The 12,079-nt window shown below is 35.9% G+C and overlaps 2 long non-coding RNA genes across 2 annotated transcripts; both read left to right on the top strand.

Moving 5' to 3' along the window:
* The first annotated feature begins 3,683 nt into the window (after positions 1–3,683).
* LOC121222557 (uncharacterized) lies at positions 3,684–4,484 on the top strand. Its single transcript, XR_005919862.1, has 3 exons — positions 3,684–3,948; positions 4,056–4,213; positions 4,394–4,484. It is a non-coding gene; the product is annotated as an uncharacterized lncRNA (long non-coding RNA).
* An 863-nt stretch (positions 4,485–5,347) lies between these two features.
* LOC107930712 (uncharacterized) lies at positions 5,348–6,871 on the top strand. Its single transcript, XR_001693058.2, has 2 exons — positions 5,348–6,262; positions 6,534–6,871. It is a non-coding gene; the product is annotated as an uncharacterized lncRNA (long non-coding RNA).
* The last annotated feature ends 5,208 nt before the right edge of the window (positions 6,872–12,079 follow it).

The raw sequence follows: 12,079 nt of genomic DNA, 5'->3' as shown, positions 1-12,079 counted from the left end.
GAAGATGTTAAAGGAGGCAAAGACGGCTAGGGTTAGGCAGTAGGCTAGGGTTTCATTTTTTCTGAAAAAGTCTCAAACATTTTGGGCTACTGGGCCTTCATTTTTTTTTGGTTGGATATTGGGCCTCGGGTTTGGGTTTAATCTTGTTGGGCTAGGTGTTATTGGATTGAGGTTTGGGTCATGGGTGTTGGGTTGGTGTTTAGGTGGGTTGGGTCTGCTGAGTTAAATTTGTAATTAGGCTGAGGTTTGGGTGCATTGGGTTCTTGGGCCCTGGGCAAATTTGGGCTTGTACAGCTGCCCCTCTTTCCTCGTTGTCGTGTAACGAGAATAGAGAAAAGACCAAGAAAGACCAAATTTACCCGGTCTCGCCAAGTCTTGACTTCTTCTAGTGCTTCTCTTCTTCAGATAGCCTCATTCCAATCCACTGTGTCTTGTTGCTTCAATCCACTCCACTGCACTTCAGAGAGATATAGCTCGTAGCTTCAATCCATTCTATTGCAACTTCAGGGGGACGAGATTCGTGGTTTTAATCTACTCTACTGCAACGTCAGGGAGATAAGACTTGTTGCTTCAACCTGCTTCACGTAACTTCAAGAAGATAAGGTTTTAAAATGATAAGATCCGTTATCGACAGTCTGCTCCACTACAACTTCAAGGAGATAAGACTTGTAGTCGGTCTTCAATTTGCTCCACTGCATCTTCAGGGAGATAGGATTTGTTATGGTAGATTTAGTCCGACCTACTGCAACTTCAGAGGTATAGGATTTATTATTTTAGTACACTCCATTGCAACTTTAGGGAGATAAAATCATCGTGGTCTGCTCTACTGCAACTCCAGAGAGATAATATCTGCTATCTTCAGTCTATTCTACTGCAACCTCAGTGAGATAAGACTTGTAGCTTCAATAAAGTTTGATGCGATCTACTCTACTGCAACTTCGGAGAGATAAGATCCATCCTTTTAATCTGCTCCACTACTGCTTAAGGTGACAGAATCTGTAATTTTTAACCAACTCCACTGCCAAATACAGGAAGACAAGATCTACTATCTACGATCTACTCTATTGCCAAATATAGGAAGACAAGATCTGCTATCTTCAATCTACTTCGCTGCCAAATACAGGAAGACAATATCTGCTATCTTCGATCTACTCTACTGCCAAATACAGGAAGACAAGATCTGCTATCTATGATCTACTCCTCTACCAAATACAGGAAGACAAGATCTGCTATCTACGATCTACTTCGCTGCCAAATACAAAAAGACAAGATCTGCTATCTACGCTTCGCTGCTAAATACAGGAAGGCAAGATTTGCTATCTTCGATCTACTCCACTGCCAAATATAAGAAGACAAGATCTGCTATCTATGATCTACTCTGCTGCCAAATACAGGAAAACAAGATCTGCTATCTACGATCTACTTCGCTGCCAAATACAGGAAGACAAGATCTGCTATCTACGATCTACTTCGCTGCCAAATACAGGAAGATAAGATCTGCTATCTCTAGTCCACTCCTCTGTAATTTCTGAGAGATAAAACTTGATATGACAACTTCAATTCATCCCATTGCAACTTCAGGGGTATGGGTAACTTTATTAATATGTTCTCTGGGGAACATGACCTGTAAAATCCATTTTATGAATCTATTTATGCCTAATGATTAGGATATTATGATCAGAACGAATCAAATGCTCCTAACTAGGTGTGTATGTGAATTATATTTGCATGAATGCAGAATGTCATGAGAATGATCCCTTTTTAATGTTAGGGTTGTTATTGCTCGTTATTCAATAAGGTTTTATTACCAACATATCAGAATGTTATCTTGCTCGACTGGTAACACTCATCTCTTACTTAGCCAGATTGCCCCCTACTGTAATCTTCAGAGTTCAATCCGTTGTAATCTTCAAGGTTAAGTCCATGGTAATTTTGGGGCATAAAATTCGAGCCATCTTCCTCCCACTGAGTATAAGATCTGACTTTTCTCAATCCTCTCCCACTGTAATTCAGGGATACAGTATCTGAATCTCTTTGGTCTTCTACACCATTCCCAAGGTGTCATACCAAATGTTTATGCACGATTGTGGAATTTTCTCTTCCAAAAACCTTTTTTATCACTCGGTGATCATTGCTCGTTTGTTCATTGAAACTTTGTCACCATCTCGACATTTTTTCATTTTGTTCAATTCATGCTTGGACAACAAAATTCGAAGGGATAGTCTTAATTTAGACTTTCCTTCTTAGACATTTCACCCTTTAAACTTGGTATGCTCTAAACAATAGTCCTATTTCAGGTTCCTGTATTATTTAGAAACTTTCAGAGTAATATGCAAAACTCCTTTTGCTTGAATATTCAGTCAATTAATTGTTATTTCAATGTAAAATGCTTGAAAAAGATTATCAATATGGATAAGATGAAATTTTATTAAGAACAAAGCTCAAAATGAATAAATTATTCAAGATAACAAATTTTGCTAAGATAAGATGAAAAAGATTATCATAGTGGGAAAGATGAAATTTTATTGAGAGCAGAGCTCTAAACAAATAAATTAAGCAGAACAGCGAATTTTGCTAAGATTCAAAATGAATAAGATGAAAAGGATTATCACAATGGACAAGATGAAATTTTATTGAGAACAAAGCTCGAAATAAATAATCAAGATAGTAAATTTGCTAAGATACGAAATGAGAATAAATTAATCAAGATGGCATATTTGCCAAAATAAAAATGAATAAAATGGAAACAAGTGCCCCAGATATCGCAGCATGAGCTTTTCTGTATAAGCTTCTTGAGGACTCTTTTGAACTTGATATGTGTCTAGAAGTCCTAAAAGACTTTGTTGATGGCCTGAGATGCAGCGTCTCACCTTCTTGCTAATTCAGAGAGGACAAGGCCACCGCATGCCCAACCTTTGATCAAAATTTGAACTACCTATTCCTGGGTTTTCAATTCAAAACCCCTTTGGTCTCAAGGCGCCCTTTGCGGGTTTTCATCTTGGCCTCTCCTTTTTCTTTTTTCATTCTTCTTTTCTTTTCTTTTTATTTTCGTTTGTTTTTTTGTTTTTTTTTTACGTTCTTTGATTGAATCCGCACTCGTAGGATTAGGTAAGTCCTTGCTATCCTTTCTGGTCGAAATCAACACTTTTCCAGATCCTCTTTCTTATAAAGTCCCTTTTGTATGGGGAGGATTTTCTTCGATGTTAGGTTCCATTCATGGAACTCTTTAGGGTGAACCTTCTTTGGTGAGCTCGCATCTTTTGTTTTTGGTGTATTTGACCCAGACGGATAACTTTGAACATTTCTCTTCAATCGGGATCTGATCCAACACTCGGAGGGAAGGAATCTTGACCTCAATGAGCAAAACTGCGCTAAGCCAATGTGTTGCCCCTTCAGTAATTTTTCCTCTTTTTTGTTTTGTTTTTGCTCCCACTGCACCGTGCATTCTAGGGCAAAATGTGTTAACCTTGAACAGACTGCAAACTTCTGATATTGTGTCGTTGTTCACTTTTACAGCTTGTTTGGTTTGGTGTATTGGCATAGCCAATACACCCCTAATCGGTGGGCCCCACCTAATCCGGGTGTAACACGTCGTTTGGTTTGATGTATTGGTAATACGCACCTAATCCATTACCTTCTTAATCGGTGAAAACCACCGATTTCTATTCCCCCCTCTTTGCCCAGATTAGCTACCGATTAAGTATCACCTCCCTGATTTGCCCTCCCCCCATCCCCTTGTTTCTCTTCTGTTCCTTCATCCGATTTCCTTCCTTATTTTTTTGCTTTTGTTTTCTGCCGATTTCCTCCCAGTCCATTACGCCTCTTTGCTGCCGATTTGTTCCCTCCGTTTCCTTTCTTTTCTTTTTCGCTCTGCCACTCTTTCGATTGCCTTCTCAACCAGTCGACCTTCTTCTTCTCAACCAGTCTCCAGGTTACTGCAACTGAAAGGTAAAGGAATGGAATCACTGTAATGAGTTTCAACTCTCTCTTTTCTTTTCTTTTCTTTTCTAACTCTCTTTTCCTCACTGTAATTAGTTTCAATGGCTGCCTTGTAGTGTCTTTAGCTTAATTCTAGGTTAGCAGATTCGAATCACTGTCACCGTAGAAAGAAACCAACGGTGAAACCAAAAAAGCCGACGATATCCCCACTGTCACCGTAGCCATCGCTGGTTCTATCGTCGACAACGCTCAGTCTCTCGAGCTCGCCACTCGAGTAATGGAAAATCCCTCTGTTTCTCTTCACTCTTTCTACCCTATGTTACAAATTTTCATTTAATTTCTCATTTTTCTTTCAGTTGGCGAGTCAAATTGCTCGTGCTGCTACTATTTTTCAGATCAATGAGTTTTTTTAACCTAATTTCTTATTTGTTTAATGGTCTAATTATTGTTTTAGGCCATCTATTATGCTGAAATTTGAGATGTTGCCTCCACTTGATGCTCCACATCATCTGCGTAAGCATGAGTGGGCTCCCTACCGGGAAGGTAAAGTTTGGCTGCTGCCTTTTGTAATTGTTATAGGTTTCTTACTAGGTCTATAATTGTTAAAAGGTGAATTGTAGGAAGGATAGATGCGGACAGATAAATTGATATGCTTTTTAAATGTAAAGAGCTTGGATGTAATTTGTATGGGGAATTGATTGGAAACTGAGGTTACAGGCTTTTATAAAGAAATGATAAGGTTAGGTTAGGTTCCAGATTGTTAGGAACTTGGGTGCAGTTTCTATGGGGAATCTTAGCAATCTGTTGCCTACTAGAAGACATGCTTGATCAATGGTGAGCCTAAATTGAATCTTTGGCTGACTTCATTTGTTGCGATAACTTTATAGGTGTCACACTTGAGGAAAAACACACAAGCTCTGTGGGAACAGTGGTCGATTTAGGTTTAGATAAGGTATGTCTGTTCTTGTGCGAGTGTGACTCACTTTAACTTGCTGCCTGCATAATTTCTTTTCTTTTTAATCAAGCGGCAAATTTTAACCTTAATAGGAAAATTTTAATGATAGCTATCAACTTATTTGACCACATACTGGTCCTTAATGGCTATATTATCCTGAAAATCTTCTTGTTTGCCCCTTGAAGTTGTTAATGGCTTACGGTTATTGTCTTTTTTCTTTCGTACTTTTGGCTCAAACTTCTTTTTGAGCATAGAAGTTATAAATGGAAAGAAATTAAGTCTGTTGATGAACATTTATTAATTCTTAGTTGCTAATTTCATGCTGTTCAATTATGTGATGATTCATTTTTCTTGAATTACATGTGTATCAGATGTGCATCGATGTCCAGCTAACATAGTCATTAAGCATTCTTATCTAAGTAAAGTATTTGGAAATAAAGACAAGAATTGTTGATAATTCTGTCTCAGGATTAGGTTTTTAGTGGTAAGGTTTAGGGTAGGCCATGAATCAGGACAGTTCCATGCTCATGGATTCTATAGCTTATTTTGAGAGTGGTCAGAGTTTCATATTTTTGGCACAATGAATCGGAATTATTAATCTCATTTATGACTTGCTTACTTTCAAGAGTTCACTTGTGTTTCAGTTCTTAGGCAGAATTTGTATGTAGGAACTGTTTGTGGGTTGACTTGCCACCTTGATGAGGATCTCTATTATGGGACTTGGGTGTAACTAAATGTTTCTGATAGCAGGAAGATGTGTATGAAGAACATGGGTTTAGGTAGTTGTTCTGGTTTCTCAGGGTGTTGTATATTCTGAGTTTTGCTATGATTCAACTGATTCCTTGGTGGTAGATTTTGGTCAGGGGATTCTGAAGTTTGGATTGTGGTTTTATCTGTCAATCTCGAGTGAGGATCTTTAGCTAATTGTTCCGAGTGCTGAGAGTAATCTACTGCAGTAGTCTCTGTCGATCTCGAGCGATGATCTTTAGCTAATCACGGTTATATGCTTGCTTGTTATATGCTTGTTATGTTATGTTGCTTGCTTGTTATATGATTTTTGGAAAATCAAATAATGATGATTATTTGATATATTCATTTACTTGCAAATTGCAGTACAAAATGCAATACAAAATGGGTCTTTTCTGTTTATGGTTCATTTGAGGTTTCAATGTTTATGGAGAATTCATAGCTGCAACAGTTCACCCTAATAAACTAGAGCGTGAGGAGCATCTCGTTGCTGCATTCCGATACTTTGATAAGGATGGAAGTGGGTATATTACAGTTGATGAGCTTCAACAAGCTTGTGTTGAGCATAACATGACAGATGTTTTACTCGAGGATATAATCAGAGAAGTTGATCAAGATAATGTAAGCCATATTCTCGAGCTAGCTGATTTGCTTCATCGATTTTTATAGTTATTCTCTTATATGATTGAGAGTAAATGGTAATAGCAGGGTACAATGTCTAAGTACATTTGCAGGTCCTCGATCCTCATTGCACTTCTTTTATCAGTTGGAATAGGTCTTCTTTTTTATCCTTTAATCGATGATTTAAGTTTTGATTTTCTGCTTCTACAGGATGGAAGAATCGATTATGGTGAATTTGTTGCTATGGTACTAATTTTCAGTTTGTTGGCAGATTGTACAGCAGATCCAGAATATGATGACTCATGACAAAAGCGATCGGGAAACGGTTTTGGTTCGTCGCATGCTCCAGGACGAGTTACTTGATGTTGTTTGTTTGAAGCATTAGAGAGATGCTGTTGGTTAATGGAATGCCATAGGTTTTGTAAAACTTTGAGGAGTGTGGAACTGTTAAAGTTATTCAAAATTAACAAGCTCAATATAAAGCAACAAATTTATATTAGATTCGCAGAATATACTTGCTGCATAAATGCCTTTGATTTCCATAAGTTCATATTTAAAGTTGGAATTTATAAATGTTTCAATGAGTATATGCTGCCACAGTTTATAGGATCTTAGAGAAATGTAATTTTCACTAACACAAATTACTCTTCTTTGCGGCTTAATTTAACTTTTAACACTAGTAATTTGCCACTAAATTTATTTCTTTTTACAAAATATTTAGAAAAAATATTAAATTATATTTAGAAAAATTATATTTAATATTAATTATTTCAAATTATATTTTATAGTATCATATATTATGATTTGAGTAAATTCATATAAGAATATTGATTATTAAGAATTTTATTATAAATAATATATTTTAATTAAAATATATTTAATAATAATTATGTTAAAATATGATTAAATTATTTATTACTGATAATAATAATCTTATTAAAATTTAAATAACAATAACAATAATCATTTACCAAAACAATTTTATGCTAAGGGTATTCTAGTCATTTTAGTTTTTTCCATTATGCTATTACACCTCTATTCCATTCAACCAAACACAAGATTACTATTACGCCTCTATTCCATTACATTCAACCAAACAGTGGATTAGCTATTACACCTCTAATCCAATACACCTCTAATCCCAATACACCTCTAATCCAATACACCTCTAATCCAATACAGCGAACCAAACGCACCCTTAGTGTATTGTCAGATATGTTCCTTTTTGACATTCCATACTGACATATGATTTTTCAAGAATTTACAGACTGTTAACTTTGCGACATTGACATATGAAGCAACTTCTGCCCACTTAGTTAAGTAATCGATGACTATAAAGATAGCCGTCAAAAACCTTAGGCGAGATTGGCCTAATGACATCCGTGCCCCATCTAGAGAAAGGCCATGGCTTCCATTGATTCTTTGTAAGGTAGGATCTTGTTCTCTCGTCCTTAACAAACTAAGAGATAAGCTACAGTCTCAGTTATCTCCAAAGTCTTGAAGTTTAATCTGGACACATATCTTGCTCAAAAGGAGGTTCTGAGTCAATAGTAGTGTCGCTCATATCATTGATATCTGAAGACCTATTATAGGGACGAAAGTATATCCAAAGAATAAAAGAATCTAAGAATAAAAATTTGCTCGAAGTGAGAAACAAAGATGCATTTTATTGAAATAAAGATGTTGGACATAAGTTTATCTCACAAAAGGATTCTTATTGCCCCTAGGCTTAAAGCAATAAGCGTGTTTTGGATATTACTCCGAATTAGCTCTACAAAATACAGGGATCTCTTCCACAGTCCCATTGCTCAAAACACCCCTAAGTATGTACGGGTAAATATCTAACAAGGTCCCTTCTTCAGTTGTTTCTTCGCACAGCGTTAATTTGAACGTTTCCCAATATTTCCTCATTCATCGCATTCACCCCGATTATCAATATGATTAGGCAGTAGATTTTTTTGTATCGAACTTGACAATGCCTATACTGATGAGCCTTTCAACCACCTTTTTAAAGGCAACGCAATCTTTTATTGAATGCCCCGTAATTCCTGCATGATAGTCACATTGTGCATTCGTGTCATACCATTTGGGGTACGGAGGTTGTAAAGGCTTCAAGTAGAAAGGGGAGGCGATGTGTGCGTTAAATAAATTATGATACAGCTCCCGAAATGACATTGGGATTGGTACAAATTTAGACTTCTCAATGTTTTGCTTTGTGCCGAATTCTTGCTCTGGGAGATCTGATGGCTAGAATCAACCGTCCTTTTCTGGCTTGTTGTAATCAGCTTTGAATAACCCTCATTATACCTACTCACATCATTCACGTCATCTTTCCTCTTCCTCGGGGCCCTCGAAGTATTGATTTGAGGATTCCACTCTTGCCCTTTCTGTTTGTAACATCTCCAAATGGTTTTGAGAGCTCTACTCTCACCTGTTTTGTTCCTGCTAGATCATCAAGGACAACGGGACTAGTTAGATTTCCCCTAAGGTTGTAACCTGAGCCTGTCGTGAAATTCACCGGTGTCGAGGTACTGGTCTGGTATTGTGGTCGGATGTTAACATTTACCTTTTGTGGACATGCATTCGGTTGTGCTTGGATGTTTGTTGGGGTAAAACCTAGAAAATGAGCAGGGTCTTCATCATTATCTCTAAAGTGGACCACTGGGTTTTTTCCTTTTTCTAACCCTCTATCCAATAACTGGGTTAACTGACTTATCAGATTTCTTTGGACTTCTAGCATCTGATCCTTCATATCTTGTTGAAATTTGGTAAATTGCTCTTGCATCTGTATTTGCCTTTGCTTTAATCTCTCCAATCTTTGGTCCATTCTTTTAGTTTTTGCTCGGATTCCGTAAGGGTGTTGGTTCTCTAGATTAGCTGAAATCATTTTACTCAATTAGAGTCTTTTGATGGTCCTTAATGCATGTAATGTTATGTAATACAAATGCGTGAAATGAATGCAAAAAGAAAGAGAGGCATTGATTCCTAATTCAATTCCATTAGAACAACTTTTCTAGAGAACAAATTTCTTTACATAAAATAGATTACATCTGCTACTTTGCCCCCATATTCCTGGCGAAGACATCAATCTTTTCTTCATATCCAGATGTTAGGATCAAATCTTGCGAATTTCCCAAAATTTACCTTTACTATCTTCTTTTTTGATTGATCTGAGCCACGACCCATTGCTCCCTTACGATGCTCTTTAGTTTCGTGACCACTCTCGAATGATCTTTGTCGGTTTGAATCCTCAGGCAGTGAAGCATAGTCGTATATTCCTCCACAAACTTCTAACCTTCTCTTGTTGTGTTTAATTAGTCCATAATCAGACAGTCGCATCATATTCTACTTTATCAAGAAATTCGTTTTCCATGACAAGCTTTTCTATTTAGCAATCAAATTTGAATCAACACCTCTTTTCTATGATGAAAATGCAATGCAGTTATAACCAAAACAAAACAGGTTAGTACAAAGCAAAAGTAAACAAGAAAAAAAAATAAAAAGAGCACCTATTCGGGTAACTACTAGGGGTTCAAAGTAGTTATACCTAGGGTGGGCTCCTAAGGTCTTCTACATGTGGTTTGGTTCTAAAGCAATGGTACCCAAACCAGTCGATTCCTCGATCTTCACCCATTATAGGCTCATACGGACCGAGTTCGGTTCAGGGGAATACATTTCCCTATGGCTGCACGGAGATGAAAATCTCACGAAGACATAGATACAGATGTATCCCAAAAGTGATCCACTATCCTGCACGGAGGTGAAAACCTCACGAAGGAGTAGCTTCTCACTCCAACTTAAAAGGGTGTAACTGAGTGGTCATGTAATGCAATGCGCAGAAACATATCGAAAATTCAAACCAATAGAGTAATTACAAACCGAAGTAATGAAAATCATACCAAAACGGACGAAATACAACAAAATGATCGTAAATTTAAACCAAGTTTTCAGGTGACCTCTAGGTATTTGGTGTGGTTCTACCTAGGGTAGGCTCCTAGGGCTCATTACATGCGGTTCGGCTCTAAAGTAAGGGTACCTAAACCAGCAGATTCCTCGGTCCTGACCCATTATAGGCTCATGCAGACTGAGTTCAGTTTAGGGGAATACATTTCCCTATGGCCATGCGGAGATGAAAATCTCACGAAAACATAGGTACGGATATATACCAGAAGCGATTCACTATCCTATGCGGAGGTGAAAACCTCACGAAAGCGTAGTTTCTCACTCCCACTAAGAAGGGTGTGACCAACGGTTATGCAATGCAATGTACAGATTGATACCAAAACTTAAACTAACACAACAATTATAAACTATAATGATGAAGATCATAATAAAGACGAATGAAATGCAACGAAAGGATCGTATGTTTAAACCAATTTTTGATTTTCGACAAAAAAATAAAAAAAATAATCAACTCGTGGCTTGACTCTCGTTCTTGGGTCCCCAGTGGAGTCGCCAAGCTGTTGGCACCATTTTTTTGATAAAACAGGGTCGACTTGGGTTTTGAAAAATGAAAACGAAAGTGGGAGTCGCCACCAATCTTTTTTGATAAGGTGTGATCGGATCACCTCAAAAAGTGGTTGTTTTAATAAATGATTTGATTTTATTAAAAAACAAGTTTGGTCCATGAAATTCAGAAAAATGGGTTCGGGAGTCGATTATGCACGAGGAAGGATTAGCACCCTCGATACGCCCAAAATTGGTACCTAGTTGATCACTTAATATCTTAGTGTCGAAAAACTGAAAACTTTAAAGAGATTTAAAATACGATCCTAAAAAAACTTAAATGACATAGATTAAGATTTAAGAGAATATTTGGCTAAACGAGAAATCGAAACCCAGCACATTAGGGCACGTTTTCTTGAATTTCCCAAACTCAAAACATTGCCTTATTTTTATTTTTTTAGAAAAATCCTCATCTCGAGAAAACAATGTATCATATCCAATGCGTTAGGACACAACGTATTGAATTCTCGATAATGAGCTTTTATTTATGTTTTTTTATATATAAAAAAGAGTAGTCTCGATTATTTAGATTCAACGAAGAAAATCGGAACCCAATACGTTAGGGCTCGATTCTCTCGAAGATCCCAAATACCGAGTATTATTTATATTTTTAAAATTTGTTTTTTTGAATTTGGGTGAAAATTGACGTAATGGAATGACAATTATGATAATGTAAGTAAAATAATACGAGCAACAATAAAAAGGACACATATATAAAAAAACAATTATACATGAAATAATGAGTAAGTAAAAAGAACTAAAGCATTTCATAAAAATAATGTGAAAAGAACTAAAGCATTTCATAAAAATAAAGATGAGCAAATAAATAAATATCAAATAAAACAATTAATAACAATATAAATTACAAAAAAATAATAATAATAAAGTTTATGTACATATATATGTATATGTACTTAAATTATAAAATATATGAATGTATGTACATATAAAAAAATATGCATGTTTAGGTGTGTATATATATAAAGTATAAAAAAACATAAGCATGTGCATATAAGAATATATATGTATATAAAAACTATATGAAAATATAAAACATATAGGTATGTGTATATATGTATAAATATGTATATAGATATATAGATATAAATTATAAAATATCAAAATATCAAAATAAGTATATACAAATATATATGATAAAATTTGAAATTCTAAAGGTAAAAATGAGCAAATAATATTTATTATAATTAATAATAACAGTATAACATCAAATTTATTACTTAATAAGAAAATAAACAAAATACAAAAGGACTAAATTAAAACTTGAAACGAACTTCGGGGTTTAAATATGCA

This window comes from Gossypium hirsutum, chromosome D10 (genome assembly GCF_007990345.1).
Source record: "Gossypium hirsutum isolate 1008001.06 chromosome D10, Gossypium_hirsutum_v2.1, whole genome shotgun sequence".
Taxonomy (NCBI): domain Eukaryota; kingdom Viridiplantae; phylum Streptophyta; class Magnoliopsida; order Malvales; family Malvaceae; genus Gossypium; species Gossypium hirsutum.
Note: the sequence above shows the minus strand (reverse complement) of the source record. Positions and strands in the feature narration are given on the sequence as shown.